The sequence below is a fragment of the Platichthys flesus genome, chromosome 21 (genome assembly GCF_949316205.1).
Source record: "Platichthys flesus chromosome 21, fPlaFle2.1, whole genome shotgun sequence".
Classification (NCBI taxonomy): domain Eukaryota; kingdom Metazoa; phylum Chordata; class Actinopteri; order Pleuronectiformes; family Pleuronectidae; genus Platichthys; species Platichthys flesus.
This window is the reverse complement of record NC_084965.1, coordinates 6,765,669-6,772,947: the sequence shown is the minus strand read 5'-3', so window position 1 is coordinate 6,772,947 and position 7,279 is coordinate 6,765,669.

Genomic DNA, 7,279 nt, shown 5'->3' with positions numbered 1-7,279 from the left:
AGAAAATGAACAGCAAAAGAGGCAGTTTGTCAAACCATTGCATCCCCAAGAGAACTACATTATGTCTGCATGTTTAAGGGGAATTATGAATTTCCAGGCATTTACTAAGCTCATGTATCACAAAATGTTCCTTCACTTTGTTTCAACAGGCAACACATTTTCCGTACAGTGGATAAAAGTAATATTAATATGCACTACACAAAACCACCCTCAGGTGTGAGTTGGCTGTACTCAGCTGTATTTAGCTGTGTTCAGCTGCCAGCCACAGGTCGGGCGACACTGGCTCGCTGTGAGTGAAATATAAAGGCTGCGAAGAGAACTCAATTTGATTATTCAATTCCCAATTTTTTTCCCAAACTGAAGCCTGTCACAACAGTGTCCTCCCCTCTGTAGCTTGGACGAGCCCGGTCTCAATGGGAGGAGGACGAGTTAACATCAGTGGACGGGCAGAGATGAATCTGGGAGGCTGAGGAAGCAGCAACAGTCCTCTGCAGTGACAAAGTAAAACCACTCTGTTAGCCAGTTAACCAGTGAGCTGTGTGATCCCTCCACTGTTTGTATCGGTCACATTGGCATTGTCGTTTGTTGGGGAACAAACATTACCTCATCCGTGAACAGGATTTACTCCTGAGTTGCATCAGATGGATCTTCTTCTAGGTAATGACAAGAAGTCCCATGATGCCCCGGTGCTTCCCGACATCATCACACTAGGTCCTTTGCAATTGTTCTGATGGAGAGACCCCAGTTGAACTTTGTAATTAAAAAATGGTATTAAAATTAATAAAAACAATTTAAAAAAAGAGATAATAAGCCAAAGCATTTTAATAAAAGTTGTGGTAGGGTGATGGGTGCATACAGCGGATCTAGCAGTGCTGTTTCCATGTTTCCTCTCTTGCCTGCAAGTCCTCAGCTTGTCATAATACTCACCAATGATTGATTTGTTTGTCCAGGAGTGAACTACACACACGGTGCCTTTGATGACATTTTGATGAGACTCATCCATTTGGCAACGATCAACAACAGGCCAAATTATTCTTTTCCAGCAGCAGTACATCAAGCAGGCCGGTAGGACACCATGCTCATTAAATGCAACTCTACACCATCACTTCCAAGTTGCATATGTCTTTCAGATTGCTCAGTCACATCCTGGCAGGTATTGGAGCCAAGTGTGCTTTCAGTATTGACTCCTACACCAGTAATCAGCCAAATGAGGTTCTCAGTAATGGAAGCAAAAAGAATAATTTTGCTCTCCATCTTTTTTGTTCTGCAGACAAAGACAAATGCCGGTGTTGGCAACGCTTTCCTCAAGGAATAATTATTTGGCCTCTTTGTGCTTAAACTTCTCTCATCCGACAAAATGGTCTAGAGGCTATTCTTCTTTTGTTGTGCAAAATAAGGTGCGGGCACATTATTTATCCTGTTCCACAAGCTGCTCCAGCTGCTATATTAAATGGCAATTTTGAAGGTAACGGTTAAAACACTGATCAGGGAAAAACTTCACTGTATCTCAAATTCTCTTTGAATATTTTGACTGAGAAGTATCTTCATTAGAGATGTGATGATAACGACACCAACATTGGAAATGCCTCTGATACCACAATCGTGCCGGACTGAAATCTACGTGCTGATGCGATAACACGCTTTAGAAGTATATTAGTTTCACCCAGACATACCTGGAATTTTCTTTCCCCCCAGAAATGGCTTCTTCTCTGTCACTCCATGTACAGCAGTTGCTCTGTACTGCCTCTGGGGAAGTACTGTTTTTAGAGCGGCAAAGAAGAAATGGATTCCGGTAGCGTGAGCCAGGGCTAGCTAAAATCTCAATTTCACGCCGAAATGTCCCACAAGTGACATCGAGAGTTGGTACTACGTAACAGTTGTTTATAAACTGTGGTTTACACTTTAACAGCGATTCAAAGGTAGTAATTGTTGTGTAATCCTGGATTTATATATTTGTCTTCTTTTTCAGTTATGACTCTTAAGACTCAATGGTAGAAATCATCACTTCTATACAGGGTTAATTGCATACGGCTGTTGAACACATTATATGCATTTTTTTTGTAAATGCACTGGTATTACATCGGTTCTCGGAATCAGTTAATAAGCAAAGTTCCGGTATTGAGAAAGGAAAATGGTATAAAATCAGTTCTATATAACCTCGGCCGTCCCTGCTGCTTCTGTGACACTTTACAGCGTGGCCCCTTCTCAGCAGAATATTGATGCACGTCCGAATCTACTGCATTTAGTCAATATGAGACTGCAGTATAGGGGGGAAAGAAATGGGAAGACAGCACACGAAGAAAAATACATCCTGATAAGGCTGGAAAAAGCTGCTGTGCAGGTCAAATCTGTCAATTATCAACACCGGGAATTGCAAGCCCTGCGTGTCCCAGCCCACACCGCACCAACAGAGCGGCTGACCGTGTGTGGGATTCAAGTAAATAAAGGTTTGGGTTCCGTGCAGTTTAATCAATGTGGAGGCGTTTCGATCACAGCGGGACAGCGTGAGGTTTCCTGGGTCGACTGTTCACATCCACCTGCCACACACAGGAAGTCAGAGCTGTGATATCTCCACTACGGCTAATAACTGTTAACCCTGTTGTTTGTATCGAGGGCATCTATCAAAGACACTGGGAGGTTTGATTTACATATAAACAGAAACATTAAAAAATGACTGGATTTTACTGTGTGTATATATTTCTCTACCTGTGTGTGTGTGTGTGTGTCAACATGTGGGTGTATACCAGTACGCCAGTTGTGTTCATGCACATGTGAGTGCGTCTGTCTGCCTCTGTCGGGGTTTGCATAAAGCAGCTGGAGCCATGACTAGCTGTTGCTAGGAGGCGAATGAGACAGCTGCATATGGCAGGGGAAGGCACGAGCCAGCAGGCGGCCGGCGAACAGGCTCGGCTGAGGAGACATGGGGCCACTCGGAGCCGGGGGCTACTGGTGTCAGGGAGCAGAGTCCCTGTCCAGGGGACGGCACTGGAAAACTGCAGATAAACATGACGACTGTGTCTGGGTGCATGAAGCCACACGAGAGAGAGGGGAGCAGATACAAGCTTTACTACGCATCAGAGCGAAGAGGATTTTTATTTAGAAAAGAATCATATGAATTAGAATCCTGTATGCCAGGACAGGGACAAAAAATATCACAACAGCAATTTTTTCTGTGATAAAAGAAAGTAATATAAAAAAGTGGATGATAATTTTATAAAGGTGTTCTTGCCACTGCAGCTGCTGGCACCAAAATGAAATAAAATAATAGATCAAGTGTCTGTTTGTCTCCAAGAATGGTCGCAGAGTGGATTAATGATATGGAACAAATATCTAAAAAACAATGACGGTGCAAAAACTTTCCCTCTGGCCCGCAATGATACAACAGTCATAATAAATATCACCCAAACTAGAAATTTGTGTGTGTTGGATTTAATGAGGATTTGATAGCGAGGGAGGAATTCATGTCCTTCCATGTGAGGTCTACTTCCTAAGGTGAGACTGAAACCATCATCATCATCATCATCATCATCATCACTTCCATCTGACATCAAACACCAACCAGAAGCAGGTCAAGCGATCGCATTAGGGAAGTTAGGATGTTATTTAATCTGAAACGGTCCTCACACCTGATATTTTCTGTAAAGTATTTAATACATTGTCATATATACACGGACGTGTCTCCTTTAAGTGGAACACTCCACTTTTCACTCAATGTAATCCCATTGTAATTGAGAGTAGTCCAGTGGTACTGCGGTGATATACGGTTCGAATCACTATCATGACATTATCAAGAACACTCATCATATCATATTAAATATGAAATAAAATAATGTGATGATAATCTCAAAATTTCAATTGCAGACTAAGTAAATTTAAAGCAATTTTAATCAGAGCTCTGTTTTAAAATCAGCTTCTTTTGTTACTGAAATAGTAATATATATTTATAAAATGGGTAGTATTGTTAAAAATGTCAATCATCCAAAGCGGTGTTAAATAACCTTTAATATGAATTTCATATTCATATTTAATACATTTGTATTCATACTCTTTACATTATAAAGGAGCTCTGTGACTCTTTTATTCCAAATAACAAATCACACAATTGAGCGCTGGACACTGGTGAGTTTATCCGAGCCCCAGCAGCTGTGAATGGTTTTACTGGAACAATGTGGTCCTGCAGTCACAGAGTCAGGTGGTGAACACTTAAGTGCTGCCTCCTGCAGTGATATGCTCTTGATCTGTCCGTCACCTTTCCCCCTGGACGCTGAATAAAGCACAGCGTCTGTGGTGCTGGTTCCATCATCCCTGCATGGACTTGAGAACCATTAGCACCAACACCATCTCAGGCTTTTCTGGTATAGAGGAATGCTCCTGGCATTTAGCGAGCTTTGCAATCTAATATGATCTTCTCTGATTTAGCTTCAGAAAGGGCAGAGAGTCCGAAAAAACGATCTGAGGGGTTGTTTAGAGGTATTTGCTCTACTGCAGCTAAGAAGAAGCGTTTTATTTAATTTGCAGGCTCACTGAGTCAGCATTAAGGTTTCGTTTCTTTGTGGCGAACATTAAAGAAGGGCGCTGCCATCGTGCCCTCCTGTAGCATCCAGTGCTAAGGGGAGGGTAAAGGAGGCTAAATTTATGTCGGCATCCATTAATTCGGAGTGCTTAGCTGGACGTATCGTGTTAATTGCGTTTTGTCGTTTTGTGGGCCACCATTTGCATTAGCTGGGGACTTCACATTGGGTTAATGTCTCACAGTTTATGGTGATTAGGTTTTTCGCTTCTGCCAGAAACATAAAGTGCATCACTTTCCGTGCACCAGCGGATTTAGAGCATCAAAGACTTCCCTGCAGGTCTTGGCAAGGCTAGGTGAGCAATGTTGAACTGTATTTGAATTTCTGTTATTCAAACAAAGCAGATGCACAGAAGAGCGTCTGTGTGAAAGGAGATATTAAGCTGTCAAAGTGGCAGAATCCTGTAACGTCTGATGACATCCTGCCTCACACATCAAATGACAGAAATGTGATCGTATTCATGCAGGTCTGCTGGTCTTCCTTATTTGTGCTGCAAAGGTGAACCAGTAAATAGAGATTGCACCGGCTCTTGTTGTGGATGGTGGAGGAGTGTTTCTGCAGAGCCATTGTGCCGAGCCCTCGCTGGATCCTTGAGTACATATTGAGCTCAGCCAAGGCCTCAGCACAAGGCAGCGCTGATTGCACTTTCAGATACACTGAAGGTAAAGTGCAAACACACAGTTGTGCGATGGTAAACAACGCATAACGATGATGGACCAAATCTGCCCCTTGGCATGTGTTGTTATTGTGTTATTCTGTAATTATCAAATGACATGAGTTCTGTTAAATATATATATGTTGTATCAAAACAGGTAACTAGTTGTAATGTTTTAGTTGATCAGTGAATTGCTTGTTTAGCAGTCATGAACCTATAACCCTTTGAGAAAGACACATAGTGCTCACCACCCTTCTCCCCACTGTTACATTGTTGGCATGCTACGGTGCTACATCCCTGATTTCAACCCACGACCTTATTAACTACTTGAGAAGGGTCTTATGCCGGGGGTCTTGCCTCTAGAGACCTTATTAGGCTAATAAAGCATATCTAGAGGCATGTAGCGCACTCGGATTTGGCCGGTTAGGAAGGTGACAAACCCTGGACGTGTTCTCGGTGCAGACTCTCAGAATCTCATGTTCTGATAATGACGCCAGGGAGGACTTCTGAAAGTGGGCTTGAAAAGGGAGGAGAGAGCGAGAGAAACCAGTTTTGTACTTCCTCACAGAGGTATCTACACAGATGGTCATTTTCGACAGTGACGGATTGCAGGGGATTTATCACGATCGCATTAGAAAGATGTTGTTTTTTTGCCGTAACTTTGTCAGAGCTGAGGTCGGACCGTCGTCAAGTTCTTTATTGGAATCAAGTGGAGATTCTGGACGGATCCATATCAACCACTGACTCACTGCATCGCTTCCAAGCTCGGCGGCAGAGCCAACAGCCCCTGTTGTTCTCTGGCTGTCGGGCTCTGTTGTAAATAAAAATGGAACACGAACACTGCAGGGTCCTTTAATCAGGTGGAATTTAAATGATGAGGAATTTGATGATGGCAAATGAAGTTTCTCAACACAAACATTGTTGATCAATTAGAGACAAACAGTGTGTGGTTCTTGAGTTTCTTCACATTCTCAACCAAAGAAAGGAGACCGAAGCAGCTCTTGTAATTACAACAAGCAAATTTATCACACTAGAAAAACAATTGTTTCCAACTTGGTCCAATAACAACTTTTTTTCCCTCTTTTCAGACTTATTTTGGAGGTATATTTTCCGAGCAAAATTTAATTACACCATGACTAAGCCTGAATCATTAAGCAGTAGGAGGAGTTCAACAAGCATCACAGGTGACTAAGCCTTGGCTCTTAAAGATGAGAGCAAATGCTGCATTAAAACGTTTTATTTTCATCCAAAGAAAATATACAGATACCATGATTTAGACTTCACAATGCAAAATTGGGAAAGTTCTGCCGTAATCGCAACTGGAACACTCAGAGTTGAAGTACTGCAGCATTGTTAGTCCAGGAAGTGTGTACGGGAATAAATGTGTGCGCGTGTGTGTAGAAATATTTTCTATTCAAGGTGTCAGCCCTTCTTTTTTCTCTTTTTTTCTTTTTAACCTCGTGCAGCTGAAGGTGACATAAATCACTTTCTTAGTGGGAATTCACATTCCACCTTGAGAGCACCTAGTCCCACTTTTATCAGTATTAATGGTTGTCCCCTTACTTAGCCAAAGCTATTTCACACTTGGTTAAGTAAGGTATGAGAACGTCTCCTTGGCTGTATATTTTAACCGGGGCCTTCCTAAATATCCTCGAGATCCCTAATCAGGGAGCAGAAGAAGCTGCCATGTGCACTAACGCACTATGAAAGCTCCCAAAAGTAATTCATTTTCCTTTCCCCCCCCCTGTATTGAGTAGTTCTCAACCAGTGCTCCACCAGGCCTGTGGCGAGCTTCTCTGAGAATCCTAATTGGTCAAACAGCCCCGACTCTATTTCATGTTCTGTTTACACACTCTCACAGCCACGCGTACACACCCACACAAAACCACATGGATTTCCAAAATACCACAATACTCCAAATTACCTATTAAGCGAAGCACCTGATTTCAAAACAGATATCAAAAAGAATTTCTTCAATTCTTCCACTTCCAACAATTTCCCAGTTCCCCGGCGACAGGGGCCAGTTCTTTTCTTTACCAGTCATCTCCCTGAA